General features: G+C 44.1%; 1 protein-coding gene across 1 annotated transcript in view; it reads left to right on the top strand.

Moving 5' to 3' along the window:
* Positions 1 to 4,280: 4,280 nt before the first annotated feature.
* The window catches only part of LOC130596817 (fibronectin type-III domain-containing protein 3a-like), a 46,217-nt gene continuing 37,249 nt past the window's right edge, over positions 4,281 to 13,248 (top strand). Inside the window, exons 1-2 of the mRNA XM_057404788.1 lie at positions 4,281 to 4,414; positions 9,415 to 9,518. The gene's annotated coding sequence lies outside the window, so the exon portion shown is untranslated. The remainder of the gene's footprint in view (positions 4,415 to 9,414; positions 9,519 to 13,248) is intronic.

The raw sequence follows: 13,248 nt of genomic DNA on the forward strand, positions 1-13,248 counted from the left end.
GGTATCCTCCAGAGCCTCTGAGGGTATCACCTATTTGCTTAGACAGTGTTGCTTAATGTTAAACCATTTCTATTGATGATGACTTGCTTCTGGGGTTCAATGGCAAACAAACAGCAGTTTCTCTGGAATAGGGATGAGTGCCCTCGTGCATGAAGAAGAGCAGGCATGCTTCACCTGCCTGCAAGGGAAAGTCCCACTCCTGACGCCCTACGGGCTTTTCCCCTTGTGCTTCTCTCAAAACGTGCAGCACAGAGTGCTGTTTTGCTCTCGATGGACCAGATCCTCAGCTGGAGAAAACACTCCTGATTCCACTGGGGTGGATGGAGGGATGCCAACACATACTGGCAGAAAACCTGCTCCAGTATACACTGTTTACTTTTGAGGATCTAAGAACATACACTTCCAACAAAGTGCTGTTTGAAACAAGTTTGTTTGCCGGGTTGCCTTGCCTCAATCCCTCCTGAAGTGTACACAATCTTATTTTGTATATAAAAAGAGAAAATGAAGCGAATATGTTCCAAGACCTTGTCTGCAGGTCCTAACAATTCAACAGATGGGAGCTTTGCTAGACATTAGTTAAAATAACCATAATCATTATTATCATTGCCATGCAAGTATGGAAAATAAAATGTTTTTATTATGAGATGGAACCAGAAACCAGAGCAGCTGCTAATCATTGCAAGTGGGCTGTTGGTTTGGAGGAGGTTTTGTGCATCCAGGTGTTTACTGTGTCCAACTGTAAGCAGCAGGTTTTTGTTATTCAAACCTTTCAGCAACCTCCCTCACCCATGTTCCGATTGAAATATGTGGTAATAGTGATAGTCCTCTTATCTCTCTTTTGTCTTTCTTGTAAAAGGCTTTTCTTCTCAATTTCTCTAATATTTCCCTGCACACACACTTTATTTTTATTAACCCACAGCAGCCAAATTAGCAACAAAAAAAACCCAGAAATTATAATTCAGAAATTTTTAATGGAAGAATTACCATGTTCTTGGCACTGCTTCTTGCCATTGTTTTCTTAAGACAGACCCTCCTTAACTCTCCTTTCCCATTCCAGAGACTGCCCTTCCTTTATAAGCCCAGATTTCTTCCCATTTGTACTCTTTTCTCTCCCTCCTGACTCATTTCCATTTCCCATTTTGGCTGTTTCTTTTCTCTTTCCTTTTCCTTTCTCAGAATGTTCTCTGAACTTACATTCTGCTATTTTTAATTCCTTCTTCCGAGGCCTGGGTCCACCCGTGACCCTGTGTGTGACGCTGGGGTGTGTGCCTCTCTACCCTCTTCCTCTCTAGACTGAAAGGACAGTCTGGGCAATCATTTCCTCAAAATCAAGTTTCTCTAACCCAGCGATTCAAGACGAGCATTGACTGCTTTCATGTGCGGAACCAGAATCACCACTGTCCTTGAACAGTCCCTGTGGCTCTCCAGGAATTTCAAAATACAGTTGAAGCTCCCCTTGGACTTGTTCCATGTTGTTCTGTAACTTCTGACCCACCTGATCAGGGCTTTTTTTCCAGGCAGTTCAGTCACTTTGCTGCTCACACCAAATGCTGCTTCTGAGCAGCTCTGCTATCCGAAGCAGCCGCCTGTGTGCCTTCAGCCTCACCGACTGCCTATATAGTTTTCAGTTTCAGCTGAAAAGAAATCTTTCCCTTACTGTCATTCCACAGAAATCCAAATGTAGAATGTAAGCTGCAAACGTTCGGTCATTTATTTTCCAGTGTGTGGGAATAGTTCTCGTACTTGAAGTAATTTTGGTTATAAAGGAGCCCTGGAGCTTGTGGAATGTGGGCAGGTTTTAGATCTTTCATCCTAAGTCTCACTAGCAGCTAGCTAGAACTCTAAGCTTTTCCATCAGGCATGTTTGCTAGAATTACCACTGAACACCTTCCTAGGATATAAAGTATATTTAAAGTGGAAAATTAAAGGGGAAAAAAATTATTTCATAAAAGGCTGAGGGAAAGGCAAAGGATTTTTCAGAGTGTTAAAATATTCCATTATTACCTACAAAGGAATTCCTGTAATTATCAAAGCTGGGAGGTCCAATAGCCTTCGGTGCAAAGAATGCTCAGCATTCCCCCCCAGTGACCTTCTTTATTCAGGATATCACAGTACGCTTGTGACGGGGAATCAGACCTTCGTATATCACACAACACCACTAGTCATAACTTTAAAGGTTTAGTTGGCAATGAATAAACACGGAGCCTGCGAAGTCAAAATAGTCCTTGAATCGCTGCAGTCAGCAGCAACGTTCATTTAATGCAATGTACTTCAGATTTCCAGATCACAAGCTGATGGGTCTCTTTCAGATGATCTCCCAAAAATTAAGTCGAAATATTTCACTTCAGAACTGAAATCCCCAGGGCACTAGATATGCTTTGCTGCAGATTAGTTAGAGCCTGTGGAGTTATAAGATTCCTGAGTTAGAGTGCTGAAGATTCCAGGAATTCTCTCAAAGGTGAACTTACTAACCAACCTTTTGTTCCTAGAGCACAATAATGCAGAAAGCAGGTCTGCATTCCCTGAGTCTCTCGCTGGTCTTGTCTTCTATCTTTTCTGAAGTGGTCACAAGCCTTAAATCTGAGCTGGAAGCAAAGAATTTCATTTTGGAATTGTCAGTGAAATGAAGAGCTAAGTATTAGTGACAAAAACACAACATGACTCAAAACAGAGGAGCAGCTTATTTTTTCCTCTAAATCCTTTTCTGAAGATTTCAATCTATTTTACAGGTGAGAAGAAAGGGACAACACTTCAGCTAGTGCTGAACACACAATCTGAGGATGATTGCATCTGTTTTTTCTCTCTTTGCTATCAATTTGCAGAGAACATACTCATCATTTGGTAGGCCAATATGAGTACAATTAATTGTAAAGGTACACGGAGCGGTTTTGTGGCATTTATTTAATAAGGTAAGCTATTAGTTGCCTAGAAATTCAGCAGACACCACCACCTCTGGCCTTCCTTAACACTGCTTCCTTATTTAAAAAGATGGATGGGAATTTATTTTAGTCCTGTTTAGCATAGGTTGCTCACTGTGGCAAATCAACCCCTTCCACTAGTCTCCAGGGAGAAATTCTCTCATAGAAAGGAACAATTTCTTCTATTCATTATAAAATTTCCTACATTCATTAAAAAGTATACCTAAGATCAATGCAGGGTAAACCCGTGGCCGTTCATTTTAAAAGGTTAGCTTCTTTCTATGTATATTATCTAGCTTGCATGTACACGTTGAGTTTGACCTTCTCCTTTTAAACTGCTGTTCCAGTGGAGCTTGTGTAAGAGCACAGCTGTCACATTCATTTTGCATCCCCGCTGAAGCTGACTTCCATGCTGCGCGCCAAATACCCCTTAAATCACCTTAAAAAAACCCGTGCCTCAAAACTTGCTTAAAACACACCAACAGAAATGCATCAGTGCAAACCATGCAGTGGAAATAAGCTGAAAACCACAAAATTTACTGCTGTATTAATTGCCCCAGAAAATGGATGTGCCGGGGGGGGGGTCTTCAGCACACGCTGCGTTAATCAGCCCCTGCCCTCGATCCTTTTAAAGCTCGGTTTGGGGCTGCTGAGGCTCAGGACGGTCCGAAGACGGGCAAGAGCGGCTGCGGACAAGAGAGCTGCACGTCAGGATGCGCGGCTCCGTGTTCTGACAAGCTAGGGACATCTTGCCTTCCTCTTGGCTTTCCACATAAACCATTGGTGTAACACCCCTCACTTCTTACAGTCATCGGCATTAATGCTTTCTATATGATCGCGCAGGATTAGAGTTTGGGGGTTTTGTCTTTGTGACCCATCTATCCCCCTCAGTTGGAGGGGGGAAACTGACTGTGTTAAACACACAGAACACCGTGCTTGCCCCGGTTTGGCACAATGGGGCGACAGAGCCTGCAGACCTCCCGGCCACAGCCGGGCACCGGTTCCTGTGTCACAGCCCGAGCGACCCACAGCGCTGCTGCGCCCTGGGGTGACGGGCAGCGCCCAGGCAGGACACCCGCCATCAGGAGCCACCACCGGGGTCGCGGCACAGGCCTCCTCCATGGCGGGACGGTGGGTGCTGGCCGGCTACCCGCTCCGGCCACCGTCGCACCTTTGTGTGCGCTCGGTGACACCTCCGCCACGATGCGCCACGTCCCCGCCCTCGTTCCCCATCCGACCTCCCCCTCAGGCACCCGCTCTCCCGCCCGGCCGAGCCGTCCCAGCCACCTGCGGGCTCCCCCGCCGCCCCCCCGCCTCTCTTTACGCGGGAGAGGGCGGATGAAGACGAAGATCATCCCGGCCTGTGGTTGGCGCGCCCGCCCGCCCCCGGCCGGCGGCGGCGGCGCAGGCGCAGTGCCCGCATTCCATCATGGCGGAACGGTCGGTTGGGGGTCGGCAGCGCCGGGGCTGAGGCAGGGGCTGCGGCGCCGTGCACGGTCAGTGCTGCTGCGGGGCCAGCTCCCGGGGGCTCCCCCTGCGCACCTCTTCTCCCCGCGGGGCGGGCGGGCGGGAGGGAGAGAGCGGGCGGCGGGGCCGGGCCGGGGGAGAGCTTCGCTCCCCACCCAAGGCGCGGTGGGCAGTGCCAGGAGCTGGCGGCCGGCTCGACCCGCCGGCGGCGGGAGCGGAGGGGAGCCAGCCGAGACGAGGCGGGGTGGAAGAAGGCGGAGGGGAGCCGGCCCGTCTGTGGCGGGAGGCGGTGGGGTGGTGGACGGCGGCCCGGGGATGGGGGGGACGTGACCGTGGGGGACGGGGCGGGGGGGTCCGCAGTGTGGGGCGATAGAGGAGAAAAGCGGGACCCCGGGGGTGGGGTAGGTTATGGGGGGTGACTTGGCGCACGGGGCAGGTGGGGTTAGCCCGGCTTATGGGGCAGGATAGGGGGAGGCAGGGCGAAAGGGGAGCCGGGCAGGAGGAGGAAGGCTGTGCGGGTGGGCTGCCCTTCGGGCCGGGATCTGCTCAGGGGGACCTGGGGATGATGAGGTCGGTGCCCCGGAGAGAGGGGACACACAGACAGCTTCCAACGGGACAGACCCGCCTCGGCAGCGGGGGGTCCCGGAGCCGGGATCGCGGCGGTCCCGCTCGCAGGGTGGGGGTGTCCCGGCGGTGATCTGGCGGGCCCCGCCGTGCGTCCTCGTATGGGATTAATGCCAGCGAGTTCCCGGGCTCGCCTTGCCGTACGCCCGTTCCCGCTCTTCTCCCAGCGTACTAATTATTATCCTCTGTCTTTCCCCTTTCTCTTCTTTCCCTTCTGTTTCTTTGGGGAGAGTCGGGGGGTGAGATCTTAAGTCATTTAACCTCCCCCCCCCCCCTCCAGCTTCTCCCTCGCCGCCCCCCCTCGCTCTCCCTCCTCGGCAGCCGGAGCTGCTGCCTGCAAATGCCACGTAGCCTTGTAGTTGTTCCCCTTGGCTGATCAGCAGCTCGAGTACGAGACACCTCCCCCAGCTCCTCCTGGGGTCGGGGCAGGGGGAGGTCAGTCCTGTCATCTACTGTTTGGGTGGCGATCATTTCTTACCCTCCCCCAATTTGCTTTGTCCCCTTCTGCCTTGGGGCAGCAGCAAAGGTGGGGACCCTACTGTGACCGCTTTTCAGCGCAATCCTTTTTACTGCCTCTGACAAAAGGCTGTTGACTTCAGCAACGTGCTCTGGCTTTCCTAGGGAGGGCTGGGTGGGAGTCTCCAGGGATTCACAGCCCCCAGCCTCAGCAGCCCCTCTGCTACCTCTTATTTGAGGCCCTTCAAGCGCAGCACATCGCGGTAACCTCGGGAAGCAGGGTAATAATGCATTGCTGGCAGGTGTATTTGCTTCCCTTAGCAGCTTGCCCTCAGCTGGTTCCTCAGTTTCGTTTCTGTATAAAACTTGCTGCGCAGGCTTCTTGTCGGAGCAGTGGAAGTTTTTGGTAAAGATAATTTATTTTTCTAAGTGAGGTTTCAGTTTGTATCCAGCCTTCAGACCTCTTTGAACATTCAGTCTTTCCTGTCCTGTGGTAGCTAGGATTTTAACATCGGCAGACTTTCCATGCTCTTTACCTGATGCCTCATTGTGAATATTGACACAGGGTATTGTTGCAGATAAGTTCTTCGGTACCTTGGTATGTGTATGCCTATGGTCTGCAGTTCCTAATGTTCTTCTCTTGTATTTATCTTTACAACACTGGGTTCAATAGGGAAATACTATCTCAGTCACAGATGGAAAGACTGAGGCACCGAAATATTTATGGCCCAAGGTCACACAGGAAGTATGTGGTGAGGCAGGGAATTGAATCTAGATTTCCTGAGACTCAGATTAGCATTTTAACCAGGGAAGCATCCTCTGTATTTTAAGCCAATAAATTGACCTTGGAGTTAATATCCAGTGGAGAAGAAAGTACTTTGTTTTTTATTCAGTGTCTTTGTGAGTAAGAAGCAAAACCCGAGTTACTTCCCACACTTGCATTCCTTTCCTTGTTTTATGTAATTTGTACATGAAAAAGGATAAGGTGCTAAAATAGGAACTATGTTGACTTTCTCAAGGCTCTGTGTCTGTGATGATGCATGTTAAAAACCAGCCAGCTATTACACTGTCCTCTCGTCTAGGTCTTTTTACCTTACTGTGTTCCAAATCTCTGAAAGTTTTGGAATGCTGTTGTTGACTGGGAATAATTTGTTCTTTGCTAGGATTGAATAAGTCCAATATTCTGTCCAGCTGAGTTGAAAGCAGTCTACTTTGTGTTCCTTGGTATCCTGGATCTTAGTTTGTGATTCACAGCTGCCTGTGAATAAATGGGACTTGCATTGACTGTCTTAAACGTCTCCTGGAGCAAGCTATTACAAGTTGTTCACTTGGTTGTAGGCTTGGTATTGTTGCAGCAAGTTTTTGAAAAACTTGGCCTGGAATTAAGTAGCACTTTGACAACAAAATGGAACAACTTCAACTTCTCGGGCTTTGTATCTGCACAGATGAATACTGCAGGCGGGGTTCATTTCTATAATATTAGGCTGGCTTAATTTTAGTTTGTAAAATTGGGTAGTTAATTTTACTACAGTGTTTTTACTTGCCAGTGGTTTTGAGAAACTGGATGTCGGAATAGTTCAAAACAATAACTCCTAGTGTATTCACCTTTAGAGAGAATAAAGATAACTTTGTCTGCACAAATCCATTTCCTGCCATAATCCTTGATCACAATCTGCATCTTTCTTTGATGTTGTACTGAAACCAAATTTACAACAAAGTTGACTATAAATGTTCTGTATAACACTCCTGATGGTTTTCTGTTTGAGTTTTCTTGGAGGCTGTCATCTGCATCGTATTGACTGCCTGGGTTGTTACACTTATGCCAACAATCTTCCATCTTTTATGTTTATTTTCAGGAAAGGTTTTTGAGTCCTTAAAACTCAACGTTTTGTATGTACCACGCAAACAGTAAAGACTCCAGCATTCTGCTCACAAGAGCCTGGCCTTGGCGAAACACCCCCAGGAGTGCTATGTGTTTGGGTAGTTCTGTGTGTGTATTTGTACACCTGTTTGTATACCCATTGTTGAAAAAGGTTTGGAATCCCTTTGGGTGAATTTCAAGCAGATTAAAATACACGTTGTAAGCTTGGAAGACTGACACTGATTTGATGACCTGCTACTTCCCCAACTTGAAGGCTTCTTGTCAAACCACAGGAGTACGGCTGTAACTTTTAAGAAAGTAGACAACTGGGAAGCACATTCTTACAATATTCTGCATCAAAGTCAGAAGCTGGTATGAAATGTTGTAAGAATGCCTTCCCTAGTTACATGTTTTCTTAATTTCCTGTCAACATTTCTTTTTATCAGAGAAGAATTTTAAATTTATCTCTGAAAGCAGATGAGAAAGCCTTAATATTAGTAATACTGCAACAGTCAAGAGAGCTTAGGAAAACAATTACGTTTCTCATTTCTAATTTATCTCAAGATTATCAGGTCTGAGCTATCAGTATTTAAAATTGTGGTCGCTCATTGTTCTGGTTTTGAGGCTGGTGAATCTCAGAAGTAACCTTTTCTCTTTTTTTCACCTGTTTTTACCAAGTTGTCATGAAGCTTACCAAGATCACAATGGTTAGTTTTCAGCTGTTATCTTTGCTGCAAGCCAGACTTTAACTGAAAAGTTTTGGATTCCTTAGTGAGGAGCACACACTGAACTCTTTATTGCATTCTTGAAGAGCTTATTGTAAAAGCAGCGATAATTTATTCTTTCAGTGGTGCTAACACAATCCTTTTTGTGTATTGACCAGCAAAGACAGACCGCTGGCTCAGAGCCCTTAGTCTGTTTCAATCTTAATGTAAATCTGCTGCTGTTCCCACTATCTTGATTGGTGTAAAAAATGTCTCTGTTTGCTCAAGATTCACTTTTCCAGTGTTGGGGCCTGATGCTTTATACTATCTTCACCCATGTTTTATTAAAAGTAGTTAAGGAACGTTTATTAGGCTGTGACTTCAGAAACATCTGCAACTTCAAGATAGTATCACCTTTCTGAGGAAAATAACAATGGATGTGCTGTGTTTGCAGGAGGAAGCTGTGAGCTTCTCCTAGCTGGCTCAGTGCAAAGTCAGCCAGCTCAGTCACTAAATTACCTCGGTGAGCTACAGGGCAGGGATTTCTCGGAGTGTTCAGCAAAACTGCAGGACATACCTGCCTGTGCCTTACCTTTAGAAAAACTATATTGGGGATTGGCTAATATTTATAAAGTCTTGCTGAATTTGGAGAACCAAAACTGTGCAATTTGTAATCCTCAATATGCAGATCACTCAGGAATTGGAGCTTTGTTCTGGATACAGTAGCTTGAGAAAGGTGATGATTCTTACATTATTAAATATAACATCTTAAATGGCTTCAGTGACTACCGAGGCTGTTCATTGCCTTCTCCTGGTGGTGAAGCAGTTTCTAGAATGAAGGTGTGCTGCCCTGTAACAGTAACCTGATTTTATTTTCCATATTGTACAATTTATGTCTTTTTTTTATGAACCTTACCAAAGGAAAAGTATGTGTGTGATGATTTAAATTTGTTGTCTATAGAGGAATTGAGCACTGAGTAGATAAGTAGGTAAAAACACTTAATACCCACAGGATATACGGGAACCATCTGCACAGTGTTCAAGTTACCTTTCACTAATTAGATCATAGCTTAAGCAACAGAGTGTCTTTGGCTGGTATTAGTTGCATTAAATGCATGTGCAGTGTTTCCCCATTTGTCAGGTTTTGCCTTCTGTACATACTGAATGAACACTAGAAGGCTGTGTGAGGTCTTCTGGTCATTTCCCAGTGGAGTCTTCCTTGAGGTTTATTTGCTGATTCTAGTGGAGTTACTTGTTGGCTCTTCTCTGATGTCTCTCTTGCTGTTTTTCTGAATGTGGGTTGGTTTTTGCACCTTCTTTTCGAGACTTTGTGCTTGCCAAGTCGCTAAAAAGAAAATTACTATTACTTTTGTCTTGTCTGCAGGAAGAAGACTGAGGGACGGTACAGCACATTGCTCATATTACAGCAGGCACTGACCGTGTAAGATTTATCAGCAGGAGCACATTCAAGTCAAGAGAGTGTCAACGGTAATTACACATAACTTACTGTTCTCCCAGATTTTATGAAGTATTTTTTTCTTGTTAAGTCTCTACGTAACACTGTAAGGTGAAATAATGTAAAAGTATGACAGATTTACTAAACTTAGGACTCTTTTTTTTTTTTTCCTGGAAGAAATTTTTGGTAAGTCGAGGGGAGGAAGAACAGATTGAGTTCTTGAGCTAAGAACTGTGTTTCCACATAACGTTACTGACTTTGTAAGGTAGCAGCCGTATCTCTGTTTTCATGTTACTTCTCTTCCCTCCACCTCCTTAGCTGAAGTTTTCTCTTGGAGACTTGCATAATTGGCCTTTGGATAAAGAAAGTAAATTCTGTTTTTAGCGAAATGTGTTTCCTGTGTAGAAAACAGTTCAAGCGGGTGGTAGAGTATTGATAAGTAACCAACTAGGAGGCCTTACTCAGATTGTTTTTAGTTGGAGCTCATGGAATTGAGTTCCTTAGTCATTGAATTTACCAGGTCATGGAACTGACCAGCTTGAAGAGCAGAAAGAAATCTGTCAGAAAATACTGTCACAGTATGGCACTTGTGAGAGCAAGAATTCTCCAGCTTTTTTATTTTTTTTTAAATAAAGGTTCCTGTGAATTCTTTTGATACATGAGACTGTCATGAAACCACAGCAGTTGCATTCTTAAAAATACAAGTAGTCCAAAGTAAAGATGAGTTTTAGAAGCTCTTGGCTACAATAGTGTGTTTTACGTGGGAGAGGAATAAGCAGATGCAGTATAAAGTATTTGTGAACCAGAAATCATCTTTTTGACATAAAGACACAAAGTAGTTGTTTTCGTTTTTCGAAGGGTTGCCGGGAGCATGTCCTGAAGACCATTGTCAAGCTTTTCCTCAGTCAGAACATTTAGGTGTAGAACCACCTGCTGTGGGGTGGAGGTCTGTCTATCTAGTTCATTTGTATATTTGAATTTGTGTTTCACGATCTGGCTGTGAATCAGGAAAGAGCAGTTGCTAATACTGCTCAAAATGAGTGTGCATTGATGCTACACAACTATGACATAGTTATTAATTAACTCTGTCCTTTGACAAGGTTTTGATCACTTGGTATGTGATGTTGGCTGTATATAGCTTACAACAGTGTGTTCTTTAGCCTAATGTGGCTGCTGTCTTGCAGAAAGCAATCACTCATCAACTGTGTTAGGGGATGGAACTGTGGTTTTGCATTGCATCACAGCTAATGTGCTGCTCATTGAATTGAAAGGCATCCAAGCAGATTTTATTTTTTCTCTGATGGGACTATATTTTTGCTGAAGTTAGGTCCCCTCTAATGAAGAAATAGTTTTCCTGTTGTGAATATGCACCAAAATTTGAGTGTAACACACTAGTTTCAACTTTGTGAAGGGCAGTTATGAAGAGCAATTTAACCCAGGCCTGTTCATGTTTGGTATAATGCAACAGAAGAAATCAAGTAAGGAACTGAATGGTAGCTCATGGTTGTAAAATAGAATATGGTATGAAAATACATAAGTAAATACAAAAAAAGTCTTTGGGAGAAAAGTTGAATGTGTCCTATGAGCAAAAGATTGATCAGCACTTAGTTTCTTACAGAAATAAATTGGTAAGCATGTTATATTCTCCTGGAGTTGAATAGGTATTTTGGGAGGGAAATCGTTTAACCGTGCAGGTTAAATGCAGGTTTATAAAATTAGATGAAGTGTTTTTATCTGCAGTTTAGTGCTCTCTATTAAATAGCTTTAACATTGATAGCATCAGTAGCTTTCAGTTCTGGTGTATGAAGTATTAGTGTTCTAAACTAGTGAAGATCAGTACCATTAATGTATAACCTCAGTTGGGTTCGTCATACAATAGTTGAAGGAGTAAAGGCAGCCTTTAATGTTTGCCAGGATGTAAGGGTCTGTATAAGTACGTGTAAGATGGTACATATTAGTACTGAGCAGAATAACTGTTTTCATCAGAAGGATTAACCTGTTTACCATTGCATAGATTTTTGTCCATTTCAAAATGTCAGGGAGAATGATTATTTAGAAGAATGTTCAGTTTTGGAAGGTACTATATAAACAGCTTTTTGATATGTTGTAAACTGTCATTTTGGTTTTTAATGCCTTGATTTCTTAAAACAGGATCTTTATAAAAACACATAATTGTCATCCTTATATTCTTCAAAACTCATGATTTCCACTTATGCTGTTAAGATGTGATTACATCCCCAGGCTTGTAGCAGGTTAACTGATTTACCAATAAATACTTAAAGTTCAGATACAGAAGCAAATTATTCTAGTGTGTGCTCTGCATCAGCTGTGATAAATGGTTACATGTGTGTTCCAGGCCTGTCACAAATGCTGGGTGAAGTGTGCTTGTTTAAACTGCATGTGTATGATCTCATACTTGCTTTTTCCCTTGCATTTTCCATGAACTAAAAAAATGCACGTGGTCTGTTACCATGAGACTGCTCAGATGTGGTAATTTAAGTAATTTATTGGTGTGTTTTAGCTCTTGGTTTAAGTATAACCTGTTTTAACTAGACTAATTTGATCCGCTGGGCAGCTAAAGCATTACAGCTTGAACCTCTTCTCATGTTGCACAAAAAAAACAGTCTTAAGTTTGTATATCAAAATAATTCTTCCTTGCTTGAAGTTTGCATAATCTCTTACAGCTTGAAGAAATCCTTTGCTTTCCCTGTATTTTTATGCTTGTTTTTGACGTCATGTTTTATAAGAGAGTTCTTAAATTAAAAGCTTGTTTGTGTCTGTACGTTGATGGGGTACATCAAGCACACTGTTGATCTGCAGAAGCAGGTTGAGTCTGAGCTAGCAGAAAGTCAGCCTTTGCTTTCTTCAGTGCCTAAGGAAGCCTGAAAGCAAACTCCTCCTTGTATTAGTCTGGTGAAGTCCTGATTTTACTTCTGTTGTGTTGCATTTGACAACTGACTGCTCTGACTGGTCTTGTGGTAGGCACCCTTTCCTGGAAATAACATTATTACTGTTGGTTTTAATAATATGGGTGATTGCTGTCTCTCAGGGTCAAGTTTAAAGTAAATAAACTATTGTTCAAGATTTGGAGTGCAGGCATTTGGAAAATAACGTTTGGATCGCATCTTGATTTTATCATGCCCGCTGTACCAACTTTGTGCGTGTGTCTGACATCCCATAACACTCTCCCGTTTAATTTAGGTCAGATGTTACCCAGCTCTGGCTCTAAACAGGTCGGAGTTTTAGGGCTTCCCTGGCATAATCCCAGGAGGGGTGGTTGGCTCAGCAAACTGACACCCGCGTTGTGTGCCTCGTTTGGCGGAAATACATCGCGTAGGACAAAGTAGCTCAGCCGGGCGCAGGGTGCACTTAAATTTGCACTTCAGTGTGCACTTTGCTGGCAGGTCCTCAGCCAGCTTGTACTTGAAGGTTCTAAGAAAAGCTTTTAAAAATACTTAGATATTTATTCCTTGCTACGAACTAGGTTTTCTCCTCCCTGTAAGGAGGAAACTCATATGAGCAAGGTGCTATGGAGTATGTGTTTGTGTTGCAGTGGAGTTGTCTGCAGATACAATAGCTGTGTTTTTGGATTGCTCCTAGTCTTCAAAACAGAACTTTTCCCGCTGGAATTGAAGGAGGTTGGTTAAAAAAAAAATGGGCAGAACTTGCTTCTTTTGAGGGGAAAAATTACCATGGTTTCAAGTTTACATTACACTTCAAGACCAAGTTTGTCCCGTAGGGAAGAATTGTACTTATTTATCC

This window comes from Pezoporus wallicus, unplaced genomic scaffold (genome assembly GCF_028554395.1).
Source record: "Pezoporus wallicus isolate ANWC-B61680 ecotype Strahan unplaced genomic scaffold, APGP_CSIRO_Pwel_v1 contig_5104, whole genome shotgun sequence".
Classification (NCBI taxonomy): Eukaryota; Metazoa; Chordata; class Aves; order Psittaciformes; family Psittacidae; genus Pezoporus; species Pezoporus wallicus.